Source organism: Boleophthalmus pectinirostris, unplaced genomic scaffold (assembly GCF_026225935.1).
Source record: "Boleophthalmus pectinirostris isolate CB_2022bp ecotype Guang Dong unplaced genomic scaffold, ASM2622593v1 HiC_scaffold_21, whole genome shotgun sequence".
NCBI lineage: Eukaryota > Metazoa > Chordata > Actinopteri > Gobiiformes > Gobiidae > Boleophthalmus > Boleophthalmus pectinirostris.
In genome coordinates this window covers 25,111,421-25,136,484 of record NW_026571175.1, presented here as the reverse complement: position 1 = coordinate 25,136,484, position 25,064 = coordinate 25,111,421, and the positions used below count along the sequence as shown (strand labels likewise).

The 25,064-nt window shown below is 39.5% G+C and overlaps 1 protein-coding gene and 1 pseudogene across 1 annotated transcript in view; both read right to left on the bottom strand.

Annotated features, from left to right (window-relative positions):
* csmd3b (CUB and Sushi multiple domains 3b) overlaps positions 1-25,064 on the bottom strand; it is a 554,961-nt gene that overhangs the window by 516,687 nt on the left and 13,210 nt on the right. The window lies entirely within an intron of this gene.
* Positions 9,444-9,561, bottom strand: LOC129410171 (5S ribosomal RNA; annotated as a pseudogene).

Genomic DNA, 25,064 nt, shown 5'->3' with positions numbered 1-25,064 from the left:
TTATCTAGTAGTTTATGTAACTCGCCGGAGACTAAACCCATCCAACCTGCATAATGTTGTAAAGTCATTTTTGGCTTTCCTCCTGCCTCCCCTCACCTTGCCACTGGGAGACACTGTGTTTGTATCTGTGTGTAGAGTTGAGGCAGATTTACAACTAAAAATGTAACAATAATTGAAATATTGTGACGGCACTAATCGAGACCAAGACCTGTCCGAGACCACAGGGTCCTGAGACCAGGACAAGACCAAGACCTCTGAGGGTCGAGACTGAGACAAGACCAAGACACGACCAAGACCATGGCCCATCGAGACCAAATCGATACCATCTTTGTAATTTTTAATTTTACTGTTATTTTGGCACATATATGTCAATTTTTTTATAAATCTATCTCTATTTTATCACTTGCCGAGTGTCAGACCTAGAGGCCGAGACAAGACTGAGTCTAAGCGCCTTCAAGACCGAGACAAGACCGAGTTCAAGCGCCTTCGAGACCGAGACAAGACCGAGTCCAAGCGCCTTCGAGACCGAGACAAGACCGAGTCCAAGAGGCTTCAAGACCGAGACAAGACCGAGTCCAAGACCTTCAAGACCCAGACAAGACAGAAGTCCAAACGCGGTCGAGTCCGATATAAGACCAAGACGACGACAAAAAAAAAAAAAAAGTCTCGAGGCCAGTTTCGAGACCAAGACCGGTCTCAAGTACTAAGACACTAGTGATATCGTATCATTAAATATCTCTAATAAATTCATTGTTACAGCATTCATTATTGCAGCATGAGCTAAAAAACTGATGGAACTACATAGACCATGATTCTTTGCTCAGTTTCAGTGCAGACTAGAAACTACAAAAATAACAGATATTTAGAGGAAAATGTAACATTCGCAATTCTGTTAGCCTCCACAAAATATTGCAATAAATATCGTGCAGTGAGTTGTACATCGTGAAAATATTGTACGGAGAAATATGGATATCTTTACCTATTTACAACAGCTGCTCGCCTGGAAGATGAAGACCCGCGAATGGTTCAGGGTGAGGAATCTTCGACAGACACGCACACCAGAATGGGAAGTAATGAAGGGGGGAGAAAACACTGCTGTCTGACATCAAACCAACACAGCGGAACATGATAATATTACAAATGTGCACGGATCAATAATCAGACGCCAAGCAAATTATTTGGGAGCGTGGACACAGGCCTAGACATACAAATATCTGGGCCCTAAAATCTCCATGCTGCCATTAGTATCGGAGATTCCCAGGTTTGTTGTGTTTGGTGTGATAGCGGTCCAAATGCATGCTGGTCCAAAATGTTTCAGAGATTTTCAATAGCGCCTGGCAGTTCTGATGGCTTATTATTTCATTCACTATTGATTTCCCTTGAGTATGCACTAGGAGGGGCCCTTTTATCCACACATGCCATGGAACAAAAACAACGCAAAAACATGCTTTGTGAACGTGATTCTAAAGCAGGGATATACAAAATGGCAATGGGCATATAGAAACGAAATGAGAATATCACAATGGTTGTTTATTTTTCCTCATATACTGTATTTGTCTGGCTCTAGTCCAGATATATTGTCTAAGCTTGAGGCTAATACGTTCACTGCATTCGGTCTGTATCATATTATAAAGCACTTTACTGCCAGATAATTAGGAAGGGCGTCTTAGCATGCTTTTATTCTCTATCTTTTAACACCTCATGAGTTGTGTGTTCCTCTGTGTCTTTTATTGTTAATGTATTCAGTGTTTTTATCCATTTTATTCTTTATAGTATTGCTTTTATTTATTGATTTTATTATTTTATTGAGTCATTTTATTATATTTATTTGTTTCTTTTGTCCTTTTGTTCTGTTGACTTTTTTGATTTGAGTGTTTACATTGCTTTGGAAACTGTCTGGTTTATAAAATGTGTTATATAAATAAATCTGGATTGGACTGGGATTAGGGCTGGGCGATATGGGGGGGGGATTACGATTTATTTCTCCCCATCTTGACTGATCTTGATTTTCAATTCGATCTTCTTCCATCTTTTTAAAAATATTTTGTGTTGACAGGGCTAGTAATTCTGGAGAAATTCACATTTAAGAGTTGGTATGAGTCTGTACAATATATTAAACCTAAACTCTACCATTATCAACAGAAACACGTGCGATGTCCGTGTGCTAAATGAGGGCTTAAATTTCACTCATAAAAGGTGAGAAAATAGTCGTTTACTTCCCATAACTTTATTATTTTATGATTATAAAGTCCCAGAGGAGAGAAAGAGGAGAAAAGGTGAGGAGCTGTGGATGGATCTGAGAGGGAGAGTGGCCAGACGGCCCCACGCACACACAGAGACGCACACACAGAGAAAGATTCACACACAGAGGCAGACGCACACACAGATGCAGTCGCACACACAGAGGCAGACGCACACACACACATACAGAGGAAGACGCACATACAGATGCAGACGCACACACACATACAGAGGCAGACGCACATACACACATACAGAGGCAGACGCACAAACACACACACACACATACAGAGGAAGACGCACATACAGATGCAGACGCACACACACATACAGAGGCAGACGCACATACACACATACAGAGGCAGACGCACACACAGATGCAGACACACACACACATACAGAGGCAGACGCACACACAGATGCAGACGCACAAACACACACACACACAGAGGCAGACGCACATACAGATGCAGACGCACATACACACACACACACATACAGAGGCAGATGCACACACAGATGCAGACACACACACACAGAGGCGAAAGCAAACACAGAGGAGGACGCAGACATATAGGCGGACACACACACAGAGGCGGACACACACACACAGGGGCAGACGCACACACAGAGGCCGAGGGAGGGAGAGACTGGACTTTTAGTCAAATTGTGCAGATTTAAGTCAAAACATATCAACATGTGAGGAAACAAAGGGACACGCTGTGGCTCCGGCTACTTTTACCTAAACAAGAGAGCGTAAACCCTCATCACCACTACGCACTCCTACTGCCACATGATTGGTTGTAGACCTTTCGATTACAATATGCATGCCTTATCATTGAGATTGACCAAAGTAGAGATCACGATCTATCAATCTTTCGATTTTTGGCACAGCCCTAGTTGAGATGCTAGTTGACGTTAGGTTTACCGTGATGACTCTGGTCTCAGAGTTATGAAAATGCTTATAAACTGAATAATTAAGATGCGTGGAATGTGTGAGGTAAAGTGAGGAAATACTTCGGACCACTGAAATCCTTCTAATTAACTAGTTCTGTTTCTCACATTTTCAAACCTCCATATAATTTTGAGTACACATCACAACGCTGATCATTAACGGCAATATTACTCATTATAAACCCCAGAGACACCCAGCCGCCTCGGAGGATAATTACCCATATGTGGGGCATCAATGAATGTTTTAAGTAAGGACTCACTCGCGTCACTCGCATCTGAGGTGTGAAAAAATCTGATCAAATTTTCACCAAGTGTCTGTTTGGATGTTTCAGTACTTGACCTTTTCTGGTGGGAGTTTACAAATCATCCGAAGGCGACGCACACACAGTCCGGGTGAGATAGACAAAAGTGACATCTTCATCCCAAACCAACACAAAGTTCACCACGTAGCCCTAAGTGACCAAAACAACATGGCGGCCCTGACATTTAGCCTGTTGAGCTAGCAGCAATACCTTTCTATTACACACGCTCTATTCGTCCCCACTGATCTAGGCTCTAATAAAATTTCCCCAAAGCTGTCAAATAACCATATTGCGTGATTCTTCCATCATGTTTACACCAAATTGTGTTTTGTTATCACGAAATACTCTCACTGGGCGTCATTATGTTTTGATTGAATTGTTCCATTTTCCTCAATAGCGATGTTTTAAAGCAACAGGGAAAGGCGCGAGGAAAAGTAAACAAATTTATATGATTTGGGAGAGTGAAGGCAAACAATAATACGATTTCAACAAGCTATGTCTAAGGGAAACAAGAGAACTGCTGTTGGAACAAATAAAAACGGGTGTCTGGGAGGGAGCTGACGGCCAGAGGGATAACAAATAAACACTGGAGTTTTGCTCAAATGGTGCTGTCATTTCCACAGATGAAGCAACTGGTGCAATTACACGCTCTGCATAAAAAATAACAATAAAAGAATGCATGTCGCCAATTCACATTTTAACTTAAAAGATTCATTTTACAAAGTGAAGCCAGATTGATGCATTATCATAGACTGTGTATATAAATAGACAGAGCTGACCTGCTAGCCGCCGTGTTCCAAATAGGAAGTGAGTATGTGGACGCTTCTGGCTCCGTCGACTGTTTTAGAACCTTTAATGTTTATATTAAAGGTTCTATATTATACAAAATGTATTCTTATGAGCTCATCAAAAATATACTTGGAGTTGTGTTATGTTTTATCCACACGTTTGATTAATCCTTTATTGTCAGTGTAGTCTGTTTTCATCTCCAAAGCTCAAAATGCTTTGTTCAGTGTTCCCACTCTTTTTCACTGACAATATTTCAAAACTTTCATGACTTCTTCATGATCTAAAGTGAATTTTCCATGACTTAATGGCACCGTACAGACTTTTAGGGATAAATATGAAATGTTAACCCTTTCCACTCACCTTATGGTTTGGTATTATGTTTTTTAACATTCAAAATACTGTACTATAGTCATCTCTTTTAAATAAAAGGGGCATACGTTCGGAAATAATCATAATAGGTAAGGATGTAACAATATCCAAATCTCTCGGTAAGATATTATCACAATATGCCTCTTATGGTACGATATGTTTTCTGCACTGAAATGAATCATGGGATATGTAGTTTCCTATGTTTATAAGTTTTTGCTACTGTAAGACCATGCATTTAAGCAAAGGAATTTTTAATTCGATATATTGTGACAGCCCACGATATTATTGTGAGATTTTTGACGATACGATATCACAATATTTCGGTTATTGTTACAACCCTAATAATAGCCTAATGATCACTTGACAGAACACTGTAGTTGCGTGAAAGAGATACAAAAATTCCATTACTTTTCCAGGCCCAGAACATTTTCAATTTCCATGACCATGGGAAGCCTGTTTGTTCCACCTTGTGGTATCACAAAGCTGTAGTTTTCAAGTTAACAGCTACACAGTGGAGCACTTCCTGTATTACCACATGACATCACAAGGTGGAACAGAGTGTTTTCCATATGAGAGAAGAACACAGCCTAAATATACAGCGTTAAACATGTGTGAATGAAACAAAACACAACTCAAGGTCTGTTTTTGATAAGGAAACAACAATGAAAACACAATATAAAAGGCACTTAAAAAGATTCATTTTACAAAGTGGAGACAGACACTCATAATATTTGTTGGTCAGAGTTGGCAATTTTAGTTTTATCTCAACATGATGCAAGATTAAAAAATGATAAAATAAATCAGACTATTACCAATTATAGTTACTGCTTAAATTACTAACATTATATAATCAGACAGGAAACAAAACAGAAATTAACTAGAAGCAAAGCCACTCATCAAATATTTAAAACATGAATCACAAAACTATTACTAATAAATGATAATCCATTTATTATTCTAGCACAGGTTAACTTTTGACAGTATATAAATAATTCATGATATCAATTATGGCCCAAATAACTGTGTAATTGCTTTTCATAATCAAACAGCCGGAACAAAAATCACAAAGTAAGTTCCAGCAATCCAGAGCTCGGGTTAGAGAAGCCAGTGTACCCTTTTGTGCCAGTCCAGGACCAAATGGGAGAAAGGACATCTATGAAAACTTTGCCAAATCAAAACCACACTAGGCCAAAAGGAGAAAGCGGTACACACTGGCGAATGAAAAATGAGTTTCAAACACTAAATATTTTCCAACTTCCAGCCAGTTCCAGTCTTTTTACTCCGTCAAACTAGTACTCGAGCATATTGACAATTCTTTTTTGGCTAAAGAATAAAAAGCATTTGGGCGGCTGGGAACTATTTTGCCCAATCCGCTCTTCAAGTGTAGAGTGGGTCTGTCTGTGCCTCTTCCCTCTCCACTGTGTCAGCTATAGTAGGCCAGTTAACAGTAATTATGAGGTTCGGCGTTAATTAGCGAGGAGCACCCAGCTGTTTCATCCCCACAAGACAAAAGACCCCGAGCGCACGTACTCACGCACTGCAGTACAAGTACTCACACACTGCAGTACACCCACTACATGCACACAGACATGGCCGGGCTCACTGCTCGCACCTGAGGGGGGAACTTTGTAAAATGTCAGGTCTGTTCAGATTGTAATTACAGGGAGATTTGCTGCTTCTCTCACTAAGCCCCAATAAACCACTAACTGACACCTACCAATGAACGCAGAAGCACACATCGCATAGACAGTCGGGATTTCGAAACACACGCAAACTTATACAGAAAATCAATGATAAACCGGGGCAAAGGCACACACATGATGCCAGAGGGGAGGTAGAGTGAGTCAACAGTGCTTAGTCGATTTCAATAATAGTTCACAAAGGGATTTATTATAACGGGCTTCCGGTAGATCAGGAGTACACTCTGTTGTGTAGATAATGTATGGTAGTTAGTACAGTGGTATGGATTGATAAGTGGCCCTCTACTGGTATAATTGCCATATCCTGTATTTAAACTCATTGCAGGCATTATAAAGTGTAGCATGGCATTATGTTCCAAAGCTGCTTCCTTATAGTTTCCATTATACATGTTTTCGAAAGTGACAATTTAATAAGGTGAGGTATATTTATGTAGGGAAATTTGTCCTCTGCATTCAGACCCGTCCTTCAACGCCTCTGGGACAACCTGTCAAAAGTAGTGGGCGCCGCATTTGGGAACCCACTTCCATGATCTTGAGCGAGGCTTGGCCACAACTAGACAGGCTGGCGGCACCGAGTGTCTCCACTCAATTTCATTTCTCTTCAGCGACTAAGTTAGGAATCAGAATACACTAGACAGTTTGCAAGAAGCGCAAGCGCGGGCATCAGCCAATCAGCGAAGAGCCGTACCTTCTGTGTTGGCAACGATTCCAGAGATCGAGGATTTAAAGATGGAACAAAGAGAATGTTTGGTGAATTTTATCAAGGGGAAAGATGTTATTACCCTTCTTCCTACGGGATTTGGGAAAAGCTTAATATACCAGTTCGCCCTGTTAGCGGCGAAATACATATGTCATGTCCAAATAGCCAAATATGTTTAAATAAAAAAAGTACCCCCCTACTATAGAGCAAACGAATCCTAATGCTGCGAGATCAGATCAGACAGTTTCCACAAAGAGAAACCGGCTGAATCACACCCCCAACCTGTGGTTCAGTTAACATACCAAACATGTGAAATCTGTGTATTGCTCAATGTATCCTAAATAGCCATACAACAGTAGTTCTGTCCTTGACAAAAACCCCTATCACACCAGTCCTAGGTGGCCAATTACAACATGGTGTGAATACTGTTAAAGCTACAAAAAAGGAGGAATATGTTATTATAGAGTACTTGTAATAACAAGTGTGAAACCCAGGTGTGCCACATCTCCAGATTTCCTATTTCCACCAATCAGTATTCAGCTAATAAAACATTTCCTTATCCAGGAACCGTAGCATCTGGCTTTCAAATTCTATGAGGCCGTATGTGATTGATGGCAGTGCTCCCTTCAGGAGGCCTATGCCTTTAATAACCATGATGCGCATAAAACGTTCCACCCACACAATATGCTTAAGATAATCAGAATATGCTAATTTATTGAGAGGATTTGTATACACGTCATCTTCGTGCCACACAGTCTACCCCCGTCATGCTAATAGGGGCTGGATAGGGGATGGCATTGGCTGGTGCAGTGGGTGCGTGGGTGGGACTGTCTGCCTGTCTGCCGGGTGCATGAGCGGGTTGGCGTGTGTGTCCCTTCGTGTGTGCGTAATATGTTGCTGGCAGGTTTCCGTTCACCCGCTGAGCACTGAAGAGGAGGTACAATTAGAAATGCAGCGCCCCACGGTTCAACCTGAGCTACATTGGTGCTTAGTGTCTGCTACATCTATTTCTCTAAGTACTCATCTCGCTTAAACTCATGTGAAGGAGGTACTTCGAAATACAAGAGGATGCAACAATATAATTCTTTCTTTTGGTAATTGCAGGAAGTAAATAAATGTTGTTCAAACAAGAAGTCTAACATCTATTATGGTGATTATGAAAACTCTTTGGCTTTTCCTCTTTAGAGAAAATATTCAGCCTCCTATTGTGCAGGGAATTAGAGAGTGAATGCTTACTCCTCTAATTGCCCAGACTGGGGACTGTTACAAAAATGCAGCAACTTTGAAATGTATTACTAAATCTTGCCGTGTCTACCTTGGAGTAGATCTCATTTCCAAATATTAAAATTTAAATTGGTAACAGTTAAACCAGTTAAGAAAAAACAAAACAAAACATTATGATCTCATACAGGATGAAACAAAACAAATAAAACTAAAGGTGCGGTATGTAACTTTCTGGAGTTGGCTTTATGATTCCATGGAAAAAAGGAAGTTAAAACCACATTTCAGAACATTCCCCATTGATATATATTTGTTTTATATCATACTGTGGAAGATAATAGCCATACAAACTAAATTTCCATGGAAACAAGACAAATTAAGGTGCATGGTTTCATCATATATTCTATAGTCTATGGTTAAAAAGTTGCATACTGTGACTTTAAAGTGATCAAGTAGAAAAGCAGTTCAAAGATAAGATCAAGCAGGTGTGGTGTAAATACAGTGCAGATAAAGGCTCCAGAGGAAAGATCCTAAAGACCTGCTTCTGTCACTGTCTCATTAAGATTCTAGTCTAATTCATAATAATTACTCCCAGACACATGATACTATCAGGGTAATAATTAATAGGTCTTAAAGATGCACTATGTAACTTTTTGGTCAGGGGTCACCTGCTTGTTTCTATGGATATGTCATTGATCTGCCTGGAACGTTCCACAGTGTGACATTAAACAGCTCTACTATATACTTTATTTATTCAATTACTGGTGGTTTTATAGCTCAAAAATACCTAGAAATACAGGCTTCTCCACAGATATGACCTGGAATTTGGTCTGGTTTGGTTTCCATGAAGATAGAAAGGTTTAATGCTATACTAGTAAGTAAGTAAGTAAGTCTTTATTTATATAACGCTTTTCACACTTTTCACTCTCACGTTTTTTTTTTTTAATAGATTCATTATTCTTTCTTTCCACACCCAGTGATGGTAAGCTACTATTGTAGCCACAGCTGCCCTGGGGCAGATTGATGGAAGCGTGACTACCATGCCAATCAGCACCATCGGTCCCTCCGACCACCATCCTCACTCACGCACACACCACTTTCATACTAGGTAATGTGGGTGAAGTGTCTTGCCTAAGGACACAACAACATTTTTTTGCAACTGGTGCCCCCCTGTGGCACCTGATTTTCCCAGGGGTCTCCCATCCAAGTACTAACCAGGCCTGGCCTTGCTTAGCTTCTGAGATCTGACGGGATCAGGCTTTGACAAACCGGTATGGCCACATACCGCTACTATGAAACATCCAAACAAATCAAATGCTTTTGACGGACCCTCCACCAATAAATTTACACAATGTATCTTTAAGGGGCAAGTAAAAACACATCTGTCTCTCAGCAACTTCTGTCACTTGTAAGAGCTTTTTTTGCAAATTAATATGTGGGTGCACACTGGTAGAGTACAAAACAAAATACATTTCGCCGTTAAAAGTTTTTCCTGTTATTAAATCAAATTATCAAAGTACATTATAGGGACATTTTGAGAAAGCTGTGTTGAGTAAATTGTCTTGTAGTACCACTATAGCTATGACCACACAAGGTTCAGCTTTTAAGAATCAAACCAAAATATTTCTGGGTCAGATAAAGCAAGAGAGATAGAGCGCTTCACTGGGTCTTAAAAGAGAAAAAAATAACAGTACAAAGTGTTAAGCATTTCTTTTAAATACAGGACACTAGGAAAACAAACACATAAAGAAGTACAAAAAAAAAAAAGAAAAGAAATTACTATTACCTTCGAAACAGGCAGTGCATATGAAATGTTTTAACAGGCCACACAGCTCTCTATAAAACCTTGCTATAAGTAATTGATTTACTTGCTGCAAATAAACAACATGAAGGATCTACAGCTATTCCAGATGTAAAATGATTGTAGATGTCATGTACTTTTCAGCATGTCAACACTAATGACTTAAAGATGATTCTAAGTGCTGTATAGGCGATAACGGACAATATGGAGAGATGGTGAGAAAAGAAAAATCAATTTGAAACAACATCAAAATGAAAGTGGCGTCTGTATGGCAGCCAAAAGCTCTTAGAAAAAATAAAATAAAATAAAAAACAATGTCCAGATGACTACCACTGAAGCCACCACACTGCACCACTCCAGTTCTAAGCCACAAAAATAGACTGGATGAAGACTGCGACAAAGTGACAGTGACGCCACGCTACATGTATCTCTATTGGCAGAATGTTCAGCAGTTACCATGGTGACACAATGCACACACTTGCAAAAACTGCCAAAAATGTTTTAAACATGGTCTGAAAACTCAAGAAATAATACAACACATTTTCAGGAGCCTGTGGTCAGCGCAGGCGTTCACGGTCCTGTTTAGGTGTCAAATAAAAAAAGGTGAGAGTGACTCGCTGAAAAACTGCTAGCTGGCTTGTAACAGCAATTGTATGAGTGAAAGACCTTTTTAAGCACATATATTATCTCACCTGATGTAGTTCCAACCAAGTCAGCTCTTTCTGGTCAGATTGTGTTAAAGTAAAACTCAGATGAAGCCTAAAATGAGGAACAGAGCTTCAGACAGAACAGCGCAAGGGGAATTATACTGAATAACTCAAATTTGACTAATCACAGTTGTAAATGTGTTATTTTGAACTTTGTACACAAATTAATGGATGATGGTTTTAGGTTTTAATAGGCATCTAACTGTACAACAGTAAGGCTGGCCCTCTTATCTCCACTCAATTTCTTGCGATTACTAAAATGAGTAGCTCTGCGGCAATTTCGTTTCTAAAAGTAAATCACTGGATGCAAAAGGTTGGAGATCCCTGACTTGGACAAACTTTATTGATCCACAAGGGGAATTATTTGGACACAGTAGCTCACCCAATATATTACAATAACAAAGAAAAAATATATAAATGGTAATTCTAAATTCTAAATAAGTATCAATAATATCAAGAGACTAGTGTCAAACAAGGCATACCGTATTTTCTGCACTATTATATTAGGCGCTCTGGATTATAAGACGCACTGTCATTGAATGGTCTATTTCCAAACTTTTTTCACAAATAAACCACACCAGACTTTAAACAAAACACAACAGTTAGATGGCTCAGTGGGACTTTGTTTGTTTTGTTCACGGTGACTCTTGACTTTGTTCAATAGTGGCGTGCAGGGAGGGTGCTGTCTGGGATCGCTGGATTGTCGGCGTGTTCGTAGTGACTCAGTTGTTCAGTTGTGGCTAGAAGTGGCACATTGCACTCGCTTTTTCGGTTCGTTCCTCCGTTCCGTTCCTCGTCCACGTGGAGTGATGAGTGTGGCAGCGGGTGTTTTTTGCTGCACGGTCGCTGTCTGCTCCGTGCGTGTTTGCGTGCGCTGTGGGTGGTGCAGCTTAGTAGTTTACTGAAGTCGTGCTGGGACACCCGACTGGTTTCATGTATAGGGCGCTCTGGGTTGCGGGGCACACAGTCGGATTTTGATGGGGTTGGACACTTAAGAGCGTGCCCTATGGGGTGGAAAATAGGGTAATTATATAACTGTATATGTACAAGTAAAAATAAAAATAATAGAATACAAATGTCTCAACTATATACAAGAAGTTGCAGGAAAACGGTGCAAAGATGATAGTGATGACTGACCAGATTAGGTTTTCTGTTACATAAGGCTGAGTTGTAAGGAGTATGGTATGAATCTAGTCCTATCTGAAAAGCAGCTGCAAAGTGTCAAAAGAAAATGAAGTTTGAGTGCCAAGAACTGTAAGTATATGATTATGCTGTACTTTCCTACCTACATTGTACTTTTTGATGAGTAAAACTTTGGAAAATGCCCAAATTCACAAAGCATGGCCCAATATATTTCAGAGACGGGTGAACAAATGTTTGAGTGTAATCCATCTAATCCATAATCCTCTTCGATTTCATTATGTGAGGCAGAAGTTGGCATGTTTGTATTTGCCATGGCGTAATTGAAAGACTTTGAATCTGCATCTGAACTGGGTTAATGCCTCGGCCGCCGAACAAAGTGAGCGAGCGTCAGAAGTGTCAGGCTGTTAAGTTTAAATACTGCATGTACGCAAATGAAGGATATTTAATAATTTAGCATTTTGGTGCCAAATGTGTGTGTTTTATTTAAAGATGAAGTGATTTGCAGATTGGCTGGAGGTGGGTTGAATTCCCCTGTGCTGTTGCGATAAGGCTGTCCAACACTGTACACTGGGAACTATGCTATAACAAACAGTCCATATGTGCTCTAGACATTAATAATTGAAATAATGTAATGGAGTCAAATTATGAGGTTGTAGAGCCAGAACAGCTTACTATGTCATTTTAATGCGCTCTATACTGCACAAGTTATTTTTATAGCTTAATATATAATTTAAAAACATATCTATTCAGGAATATATGGCGTAGGCTTTACACACAATATATAGTAGAATATAATGACTGAATACTAAATGTTTTCATTGTTATTTCATTGCTGTGTTATGTGTGTGTGTGTATTTATTGCAGTGACAAAACTTAAAACCTGATAAAGCATTTGTTCATCCTCTGCCTTATATCATTAGCCGACTGTTTAAGACATCGTTGGTTGAGGTGAAAACGTAACTTGGCAAAAGTACGTGTTGCTATGAGACCGAGTTACCGCCAACAAGATGTGTGCAAGAAGCCAATGAATATGTACCATGTGGCCGCATTTGATATTCAAGGCTTTAAGTCGCACAGCAAGTCCTATCAAGTTTGATTTGTATTATGTTTCAATCAGTTCAGTCATTTATTCACAGTGGAGTACCGTATAGATGCTGCTGTCACATAGTACTAATATCCACATGCTGACATAATCTTAGTATACTTAATAAGATTATCCACTTCACAATTATGCAGTATACATATCAAAACTATATATAAAATGAGGTTTAAGAAGGTTAGTCAAACATAAATCTTACTGCATATTATTTGTAGGGCTGGGTGTCATTAAGAAGCTGCTGATACAATACATACCTCGATACTTAGGCCAAGATATGACATACATCTCGATATAGTGCACTTTCAATTCGATACAGTTCAATAAAAAACATGGCTAAATCATTACTGTGATACTAAAAGTCTTCGTTAACTCACGGCTTGAACAAAGTCAATATGAAACACAAACATTTTAATCATCAAAACAGTGAAAATGTCAAATCTGTTGCATAAACGAGTTTCCTTCCACTGAACAAACAACAAAACTGTAGCGCTGTAATTATTGAGTAAAATATACCAAAAAATACTCGATTGACGATATATACTGATACAGCAGCCTACGATATCGATACTGTATCATCCCATTAGGCGATACAATATATAGATATTTCAACATTTTTGCACATCCCTAATTATTTGTATTATTATGATCATTTTCAGGTTTTAGAATCCCACAGTTACTATCATTAGGATTTTTTCTTTGACTTTTAAGACCTTTGTGTCTGCTATAATCTGACACCAGTGGATAATTATGTTATAATTTTCACATTTTAAATTGCAATATTGACCTGCAGAAAACTACAGGGCCCAGTTGGAGCTGACATCGGGTGCAAATGTCATTACAACAAAGATTCAGCACCCTCGATGGATAGCTACACATCACGATAACGGGCAGAGGATTTATTATTATTATTAATTTTATTTTTTTTTCATATTAAATGTGAATGTGATGCTGCCAACTCCTGTGCGTATCCTGATTATGAAAATAAAATTGTAGAACGAAGCTGAGAGCAGTAGGTGTACGCCGGTGGCAGTGAAAATGTCTTGAAAATAAGAGATTAAAGATTGCTGAAACATGCACAAATCACTCCAAATACAATTTCAGGTGAATAAATGGTTAGAGGAAACAGCTATAACATGTTTGAAAGTGCAAAACGTTGATTTTGCAGAATGTCTGCTTTAGTAATGCTGTCTTCATATTTATTATGATAGCTTAAAGGTGAAAATAACCAGTGCGAGACACAAACAATTCACAAGCGAGATCTTAAAATCCTAACCTGTCCTTAAATGAGTCAGTGACAAATCTCTCAGTTTCATGGTTGAAGTTTCATTTTGTGTCTGAATTGATAGAATAGTAGCACCCATGTTTTTAGGTGTCAGGTCATGCAGTGTAGCAGCTGCCTCCTGTCTGCCCCCTGACCCGTGGTGAGATAGATGGGGTGAGGGTGGAGGTGGGTGGGGCTGATGTGGAGTGGTAGAGAACAGACGCTGGTGTGAAAGATCAGAGCAGAGCGGCTGTGCACTGTGGAGCCCTGCTGAGCCTTTGTCTACTAATCAGACAGAGGCCATCCCCAAAGTACTGTTTTCTGAATATGTACCACCTATTTCCATATGGGACAGAATGTAATCTCTGTAATGAAATGTTTTGCTCTTGTTAATACAGAAAGTGTGCCATTAAAAAGGCTCTTTGGGAATATTGAGCTTTTTTGATAGATGCTTTTTTGTGAGATGCAGCAGCTTGACATTTACTGGTAATATCCAAAGTGGAACCATATAATATTGGGTGATTGTGAGTGGTGTGCGTTGTACTACAAAGCAAGAGTTGAATAGAAAACGTCTGTTCATTACTTAGGTATTGCTCTCAATAGGGCTTTATTTAAGTCTTTTGTAGTGGTTATTGTGTTAAGATTTATGTAAATGCTTTATGTAGCATATACTTATTGTAATGACTTCTTTGGGGAATTTTCCTTCTCAGGATTCATCAGCAGTGGAATAGAGGGGTGCACAAATATTGAAATATCTATATATCATGACACTAAAGTTGGTAATACAATGTCATTATTGTGCCCAGCTGTATCGATATATCAACAGGGATATGTTTCGGTCAATTTTTTGGACAACCGTATTTTGTTGCTTATTTAGTGGAGGGAAACATGTTTATGCAATACGCTTGACAAATTTATTTATTTTTTATTGTTTTGAAGATTAAAATAATGCTAGAGGTGGTTAAACGAAGAAATATTGTAGCTAAAATGTATTTAGTTCTTAAAAAACAGCAATTGTGAGGGATCCTGTGATTCCCTATCCTGATTCATCAGCCAGCTTCACTTCATGGAAACCGTCTGACTTCGCAGCATTAGGATTTTTTCACTCGACGGTAGGCAGATACGTTTTTATTTAACCAATCCCTGCTATTTGGTTGTGACGTATGTAATGCGCCAAATCCTGTAGGAAGAAGGGCAATAAAGTCTTTCCCCTTGATAAAATTCACCAAACATTCTCTTTGTTCCGGTTTTAAATCCTCAATCTCGGGAATCGTTGCCAACACAGAAAGTATGGCTTTGTCTACATCCATCTTGACTGCTGTGTTTACTGTTGTGCTGTACCACAAAAGGCACACATACAGATGCTTGAGTTTGACGTCATGGTTTCACAGCTCTTCGCCGACTGGCCAATGTACAGTCTATAACTTCGGGGGTTCTTGCAAACCGTCTAGTGTATTCCTATTTCTGACCTAGTCGCTGGAGAGAAATGAAATTGAGCGGAGGCACCAGGTGGCACCAGCCTGGCTAGTGATTCCCAGCCTCACTGAAGGTTTGAAGGTTTTACAGTTTATATATGAAACAGATATTGTATGTTGTGCACCTTCAAAACAACTATACTGATAATCTTGTATGGTATGTATGGCCACCTCAATTGTTGGTACTTTCATTGCATTTTTGCGTGCCTCTTCTCTGTTTGAGCAACATTGGGATCAACAAAGAAACAAATCTTACAAGAAAAGAAGGAGGGGCAACTAAACCCATGTTTTTACCCAAGGCTGCTGTTTTCCAGATCAATTTTGCCCAAGGAAGAGACCATTCAAGCATGAAAACTGGTTTTAAAATGTCCTTAAACCAGACTTATTTCAGATATTTCAGTGCATATCAGTGCAGTCATTCATGACACTTTGATTCAATTGAGCTTTTTAGGGAGCTTGCCAAAGTTGATGCTAGGATACATAGTTGAAAGTACTATGATTGACGTGAGGAGGCCCAGAAAGCCGAGGAAGGGAGGAGAGCAGGGAGCAGAGGTAAGCAGGTGACAGCAGTAGCCTCCAGCTGTGAACTGAGAGCACCCAGAAACAGCCTGACAGAGCCTGCTGGGAAAATGAGTCTTCGCACACAAACACACATGCATTAAACCCCGAGAAGACTTACCCTCGCAGACAGGCACTCAACAAAGAGACCCCTGCAGCAGCAACTAAGTGTGACTAGCCATGCAAGCAAAAACACTCATTACATACTATCAGCAAAAAACTACCTTTGGCACCGGGCGCACAAGTTCTGCCAGGTCATGTATTTGAACACAGTGGATTTGTCGATGTAAACTGTCCATCATTGCGGCACAACTTCTCCAGAGATGTTGTTGTGGCAGTTTGAACACAGACAGGACCAAGTGCTTTTGCTCTGTGTAAAGGAGCAGACTGGCAGCCACACGCCCGTCAGTCTACCCCAGGGCAGCTGCTACAGAAGTACATGCTAAATAAACCGTCACAGCGCTTGACCATAGCGCTGTCTATGGTCAAGGTGCTCAAAATACTTTACATTAAGGAACCATTTATGAGTTGGTTTAAGTGCCTTGCCCAATGACCCAACGGCAGCATTCATCTGTGGGTCAGTGGATCTGACTGCTGCATTAGTAATGGTGTACAAAAATATTGAAATATCGATATATTGTATTGTTTAATGTGATGATGCAGTATTGATCTCTTGGGCTGCTGTATCGATATATCGTCAAGAGTATTTTTTGATATATTTTACTAAATTTTTTTGTTACAGTGCTACAATTTTGTTGCTTGTTGAATGGAAGAAAACTTGTTTATGTGACACATTTGACATATTCACTGTTTTCATGATTAAAATGGGTGTGTTTCATTTTAACATTGCAGAAGAAGTGGTATAACAAATACTTAGTATCACAGCCATGATTTAGCCTTTATTTTTTATTGAACCGTATCAAACTGATTTGAAATATATTGTATTGAATCATATCGAATCTTAAGCTCACTGTATTGTGGCTTGTGTATCGAGGTATCTATCGTATCAGTAACATCTGAATGATACCCAGCCCTATCTATCAGTGAGGTTTTAAATCAGGAATGGGGAATCAGACCACTAAGCTACAAATCAAAGGATGAGCACTCGACCGATTACAAGACTGATGCCCCAAGTACCACAGATTATGAAGGAAAAATGACTAGAGGATTAAAAAACAGGAAAGCTCTTACTTAAACGATAACAAACAATATGAAATGTCTACAGTGAAAACTAGTTCGAATACAATTTAGTAAAAGAAACTATACAGAAAAACAAAAACTGTTCCATCCCTCTAGTGAACATTTAAGATAACATCTGATCACAAGTATCACATGTGCGTTCATTAAAAGAAGCCTTTTGAAGCAGGAGATGGGGTATTACCATAATAAGATAAGACTGAACCATGAGATGTGGTGTGAACACAGAAGGTGCACGGGAGATGCGCTGACAGCAGTGTGCCGTCTTTGGGGCCGGCTGGGCTTTACCTGTCACTGAACACAAACACCTCGTCTCTACTCCAATATCCCCCAAAGTACTGCAGAAATCTTTTCATGAAACGTCTCCTGCAGGACTAATTAAAATAAAATCACTATTGTACTTCTTATATGCAGGAGCTGAATGTACACTAAAAGTTACTGTAACATTGATTGGTTGATTTTTGTGTACGTGGCAGCAAAAAGCAGGTGGGTTCAGAGAGGGGTCATTTGTCACCTGCCTCAACAAATTACCTTCACTACAGTGGCCATGTTTTCCACTGTGCATGTTGCCTGCAGAGACCAGGTATGGCCTATTTAAATGCATGTCTTTTTGCAGCTATGGAAACAATACATTATTAAGGATTACTAGCAGCCCATTAATTAAAAAAGCCCCTTAAGGCACTGTATGTATTAGCAAAGTACATCATAGTTATCTAACACGACTTGACACAAATTCTCGTCATCGCCATTAACTAAATCTATTATTATCATCATTATTATTATAAGCCCTGAAAGCATGTCTCTAATTGCCTTGTGAGATCTTATTCATTAATCAGATTTTTATTATAGGAATTTGGGGGAGATGGTGGAGCTTGCCCAAGAAGTGTTGAGTCCTGGGTTGGGTCCTCCCAGGATAATGAGGAATACATTGCTAGGGTAACGCGTGCTGAGTGAACGAACATAATTCACCAATTGTGTTTTTTCATAGGGTTATAATCCATGCACTAACCCCGATGTGTCAACATGAGAATCACACCCAAAACCGTTCCCAAACCCATAACAACTCTGCTATTGTAATAATTGTATATATATGGTAAATGCATTGCCTGACCAGTCACATTCTACATTCTGTTTAAATACAGAACGGTCTGGAAAAGGAGCACAGTGGGTCAAAATTCTCCATCCAAAATTGAGACAGTCCAACCACAGCTGCTAATTTGTATCACGTGTCTTAAAGGTTGTATGGAGGATTTTTTTTTGTTTCAAATTGTCAATGATAGCATTATAGAGATGCAGTAGCCTTGTAATTATGATGACCAAAAAAAAGAGAATAAAAATTCATCAACTCTGGACGTGGTGGGGCTAAACATTTGCCAATAGATAACGACACTGCCTCGTTATCTGTTAGCTGACAGGCTGTCAATCAAACTCCCTACGTTTCTAGCGTAACTGACTTGCCTGCGCGCTGCCGGTACGTGGTTTACGTACGCCTGTCACGCAGTCCACAGACGCAAGCCGCACAGACGCTGTTTACTCCACCAACGCAACAGTTCTTAGCGGCTTTTTTTGACCTATATCTTCCTCGCAGTTCGCACAAAGTTTGTTGCAATGGCGACAAGAATCCAGGAGCAGTTAGCCGCAAAAGAAAGTCCGTTTTTGAGGTCGCTGAAAGAAGAAGACAAGGGGAAAAGCAGCGAAGCCAAACTAAGGTGATTCTTGGAGATTCATTCCAGCGATGGCGCGACTGAAGCAGACGCAGGGTCTAAAGACTGACGCATTGGTCACCAAATTACTCCTGGACAGGTCACTTCTGCTTATTATGAAAACGTACTTTATTTCCAAGAGCTAGTCAAACGTTTTTCAGGACACGAAAGCGATATCCTATGTCTGAAAACATAATTTTCAAGGCAAAGAAAGAGTCCGCTTGCTGCTGCGTGTTGTAGCTAGTTCATTCGCACTGAATCTCCGCGCAACCTTCTCTGCACCCCTTTCCTGCTCCTCTCCCCGCTGCCCGATCCGCTCTTCCCCCTTCTCCTCACTTCTCCGGGCACGGAATCTCCGCGCACCGCTCCCCCGCTCCTCACTTCTCCGTCTTGCCTAACCAACACTGTAGTTAGTTGTTTACAAGTCATGTGCAGCGCACCGGCTGTAAACAAACCTGTTTCTGGCGTAAGGAGGAGGCGGGAGGAGGCGTTTCTACGTAGGGAGCTGTGGGGGAGGGGGGGTGGTTTCACGCATGCACAACATTTGAAAAAGGACAAACAGTCGCTGGATTTCTCGTTCCTTGGAAAATCCTCTATACAACCTTTAAATGTCTCTTAATTGTGTGCAGCCATGTTTGTTTTTGACGCAAACATCTGATTGGTTAATCCACCTGTCAATCACGCCCTCTGAAATCAAGGAGACAGGATACAGCTCCAAAACAATCGTCTTTGTAAAGTTGTGGTTCTGACTGATCAGGTAAGTAAAAACATACAGTATATCTACAGACACCCGTGTTTTCAGTGTCTCCAAAAACACCTTTTTTTTTTTTTTGCGTTTTTACACTATGCCTGTAATGATGGATCTGAATTTAAAACTTGATTAATGAGCCAGGCTGCAATTAGCTGCTAAAATCATGCACACGTTTTAATGGGTACAGCATATCATTATTGAAGTCATTAATCAAAGCTAAATTTTATCAGAGCTGCCTATCGTGTTTTATTCTCTCTGTTCAACGATATTTGAGACGAGGTAGATTCATGGTGAGGTATGTAATTAGCTCTAAAATATGGCATGTCAGAAATGTACTACATTTACTAACTACGTCAATCATTTAGTGAAAGGTATCGCCCAATACATTTCTGAACAAATGCAAATAACTCATCGTACATGGACAAATATTTGGAGGAGATAGAAGCAGTTAAGAAAACATTGGATACTTTTGTAAAACACTACTGTAAGTAAGTTCAAAAACTATTAAAGATGTATTGTGTAACTTTTCTGATGGAGGGTCCCTCAAATGCTTTTCTCCATGGAGATGTTATTGCTTTGTCTGAAATGTTTCACAGTTTGGTATTAAACCTTTTTATATTCACTGAGACCAAACCAGACCAAGTTACAGGTCAAATCTGTGGAGAGGCGTCCCCGCTCACAGTCAGAATGCCTGTTTTTCAAAATTTTTTTGCTTTGAAATCACCTGTAATTGAATAAATGTAAAGTAGATATGCTTAGAATGATACTGTGGAACATACCAGGCAGAGCAAAGAGATAGAAGAGAAATAGAAACAAGCAGGTGGTGGACCCGCAACCAAAAAAATTACATAGTGCACCTTTAAGCATTTTATATATTTGTGGTTAAAGGCTGTAAAAAAAAAAAAAAATAAATAATAATAATAATAACTGTAAAAGCTGTGTTATCTAAAAATATTATAATTGTTCTAGATCCATAACAATCCATCAATGCCTCATTACGTTTGTTTACAGTGGCAGGACAAATTAAAATGACCTGTCCTCCAACTCCACTCCTGCAGTCTAAAATCATAGTTACTGAACTTACATTTTCTGCATTTCTGGGATGAATTTAAGTCATATAGGATCGTATTGTAGTCGTACTGTCAAATCATTAAAGACCAATTATAAAATATAGCTAAGAAAATGTCCATTTTTAAACTTTAGGTTTCAATATTTCTGCATTCACAACAGTACAGCCAAAGTCAGATGTGATTATGAAACTATCAAGTTTTGCATAGGACAGAAAATACAAAGATAAATGATTAAAATACATAATCAGTTATACTGGCCGATAGATCAGGCCGATATTTGCACTTTTCAGCGCATCATACACATAAAGCTTAATTCGAACACTTAAATGTGAAGAGATAACTGCACAAAATATCAGCCCACTTACAGCTTTGTGGTGAAAATGGGGGCTGTGGGTGAGTTTGTATCACCAAAAACTACCAAAAAATAATCTATATTGGCTTAAAACATAATCGGCAGAGCTTGCAGTTTTGGCATCATCTTTATAAAGGATAAACAGCGCAAGTTTGTGACAAAAGTCGGACTGTAACTGTCTAGCTGAGTGCACTTTTGTAATAATAATAACACAAGATTTTATCAGTTTTATTTTAGTTTTTTTTTTTTTTTCTGGAGATGAACAGATGTGCCTAATGTTTTCAGCAAATCGTTTCAGTCCGACCCAGAAGGAAGTGGAGAAAGGAGACACGGAAGCTGTGGAAATCTGTGGGAGTTTAAGCTGGAGTGACAGCCGTGACAGCAAAATCCATTTTACTAAAGTTAGTGTAAGGTTGTCATGACATCATTTTTAAAAAACATAATAGCCAACAACCCAATAGCATTTTGTTTTCATTTTGTCCTTTCTCTCACCCTATCTTTGCTGTTATTCCACTTTGTTATTCCGAGAGCGTAGCGTTGCAGCATCTTGTAGGAATTTCCTGTCATCTGTGAATTTTCCCCAGAGGCCCCAACAGTCATTAAGGGCATCAGTATCTTCCTCAAGGACGGAGCGACAGGCGCAGACTCCGCTGTCAACAGGGATGTGACCCTTGACCCCGCACTGCCGTTTATAAGTCCATCCATCTCTCCTCCTATATACTGCTCACTTTTATTTGAGTCCTGGCTTCCATCTTAAAAAACGAACTAAACATGTCAGAAAGAACGTACCATTGCTCAAAGTCTGAAAGGAAGTGTCAGGTGTATGTGTGATGAGATATACAGTATGCAAAATGGTGTCCTTAATAAACTGAACATCATTTCTATTTGCAGTATTTTTCTGCTCACCTTTAAACTGAAGTAGTGGGAAGTTTTCCATTATTTTTTTGTAGTGAGTATGTCTAACTCACTTCACATACAAACTACTTTATGGAGACATATTATACAAACCACTTAAATGAGCTTTTAATAGCGTTATAATGGTTATCCCTCTTAATTAGCTTCATTTGGCTTAATTAGATTTACTCAGAGTTGTATTTTGAGCGATCCATGTTTGAGGAAACCTACGTTGTCCTGCATTCGAGGCTTCAGTGTTGAGAAAATGTATTTTCTCTAACCACCTACACCGGCTCGTGACTCCATATTTACTTGTGGTTCTTTACACTCTGTAGATTCTGAATCATCTCACTTACTCTCATTTACGTCTCATTGGGGGGTCCTTTTTGGGCTAACTTTTTATTTTTTGTTGTTGCTATTTCTGCTAGGATTTCATTAATGTTAAATGTTCTACTGTAAAAGAATGTAAATTTCTTGCTTGCCCAAAATAAATACATAAATCAGTGTCTAAAATGGAAGCATACATCAATTGCAAAATATTCTGAGCAGCTTAAGGGTTCATGTTAACTAATAACATAAATAATATTAAATGTGCATTATGTAACTTTTTGGTAGGAGGTCCTTTACCTGCTTGTTTCTGTGGAGATGTCATTGCTTTGTTTGAAATGTTCCACAGTATGACATTGAATAGCTAAACCTTACATTTATTAAATTACAGGTGATTTTACAGCTCAAAAATACCTAGAAAACCGACATTCTGACTGTGAGAGGGGTTGCCTCTCCACAGATCTGAACTGTAACTTGGTCTGGTTTGGTCTTCCTGAAGATAGAAAGGTTTACCGTATTTTTCGGACTATAAGGTGCACTTAGAATGCTTCAATTTTTTCCAAAAATCGAAAGTGTGCCCTATAATCCGGTGTGCCTTATGTATTAATTGTAGTTGTGTTTACTGAACTTGAACCGATTTTATGTGGTACACGGCGCTCAGAAATCTGTCAAAATGTTTTAGTACGACTTTGGTAAGCTTTAAAGCCGCACTGCTTGATGGATTGTCAGAGCATTACGGCTACCGTAGTCAGGAACCTCGTGGAGTAAAGGGCGAAATATAGTCCTGCATCGAGTCAACACACACTGCCGCAGTCGCCTTGTTGCCTTTTTCACAAAGAGAACACACATCTTTCACTCATGAATCGTGTCCTTTAGTCCAACAGATGCTGACCGCATCAGGGCACAAGGAGTGAGCTGTTTTTGCAGTGCTTATAGTTTATGCAAATTAGCCATGTGGTTGTTTCTGTAAAACATAAACAAATCTGCACAAAGCTGCATCAAACACATCATTACTCCATGTATATCTGAGTCCTTCTCATAGGAAAAAAACAAAACAAACTTATCTTACACATTCACATTCATAATACACATTCACCAAGACAGGGAGGCAATGGCTCGTGGATGCCTGGACTAAGGGATCAGGCTCATGTGTTGTCTGTTTGTTTTGCTAAGTGCCCTTATGTATGAAAATAGATGAGAGAATTCAACATTATTGATATTGCGCCTTATACAGTAATACCATATTGTGAAACATTCCAGACAAAGCAATAACATATCCAAGAAAAGCATTTGATGGACCCTCCACCAGCAAAGTTACACAATGCGCCTTTAAACAAAAGGTTGGTACATGAACAGCAAATGAAAATGGTAAAAATTGGGTACTGTAGCTAGACAAATATGTTCAGAGTCAGATTGTCAGCTTAGCAACAGCCACAGCCAATCAAAACTCAAGTCACATTTTGTCAGTGAACAAACAAAAGCTGTAAAACATGATCCAAAAACATGGTGGCCATCTCTGGGTCGAACAAATGTTACAAAACCATCAATCTATACAGCTGCTGTATAGTAGAGAAAAAAATAAATAAAAGAACACATAAGATGAACTTCCAAGATGCCCATTTCAAGCCCTCAAATCTGTCAAACTGTATAAAAATGCATTGTTGAGCTGCTAGCAAGACATACTCCCTAGATTTTACCAAGGGAGTGTAAAAATGAAAAATCCAGAGAGTCGAAAGTAATTTACACATGACCTTTGAACTGCACATTTTCCCAGAAGCAGGAACAAACGTGTGAAACCTAATTCAATTTTCATGAAAACTCGGAAGGTGACTTTTTGAAATCATGCTTCCCACAGACAACTGCCATATTGCACGTGTGTGTTTTTCGCACTGACTCACATACGTCGCCGCAATCTGTCACATCTCCAAAACCTCTTCATTATTTCAAGAACTATTACGAGCAGACACGTTTGAAAGGGCAAATACACAGCCATGAAAACGCTCGAATACGCGGCGGGCTCACGGAGACGCCTTGTGTAGCCGAGAGGGAGCCATCACAGGCGCATGAGCATGGATGGTACAGTGCCAGATGCACAGTGGCATGCAGACCCTCCTGTGATGTGCCCCGAGAAAAGACCAATGAAAAATTAACAGAGACAGTTAGCCTCGTATCCAGCTGGTGCTCCTGCTGGGCTCAGAGTGTGTGAGCTAAAGGAGCAAAGATGGCCGACAAGGAGGTGGTGGCTTCGCTCTTCAGTATGAAGCAAGTGTTTAAAAAAACGTCTTAATCTCAATATTAGACCCTAGATTATTACTGTATTGTTGTATTGTCTTTATAGGGTAACTACAGACATGGAATTGATTCTTGTGAGCTTTTAGCCATTTTATAAAGTTGTTACCTCACCAAAAACATACCCCAAGTTGTGTTTTGTTTCATTCACACATGTTTTG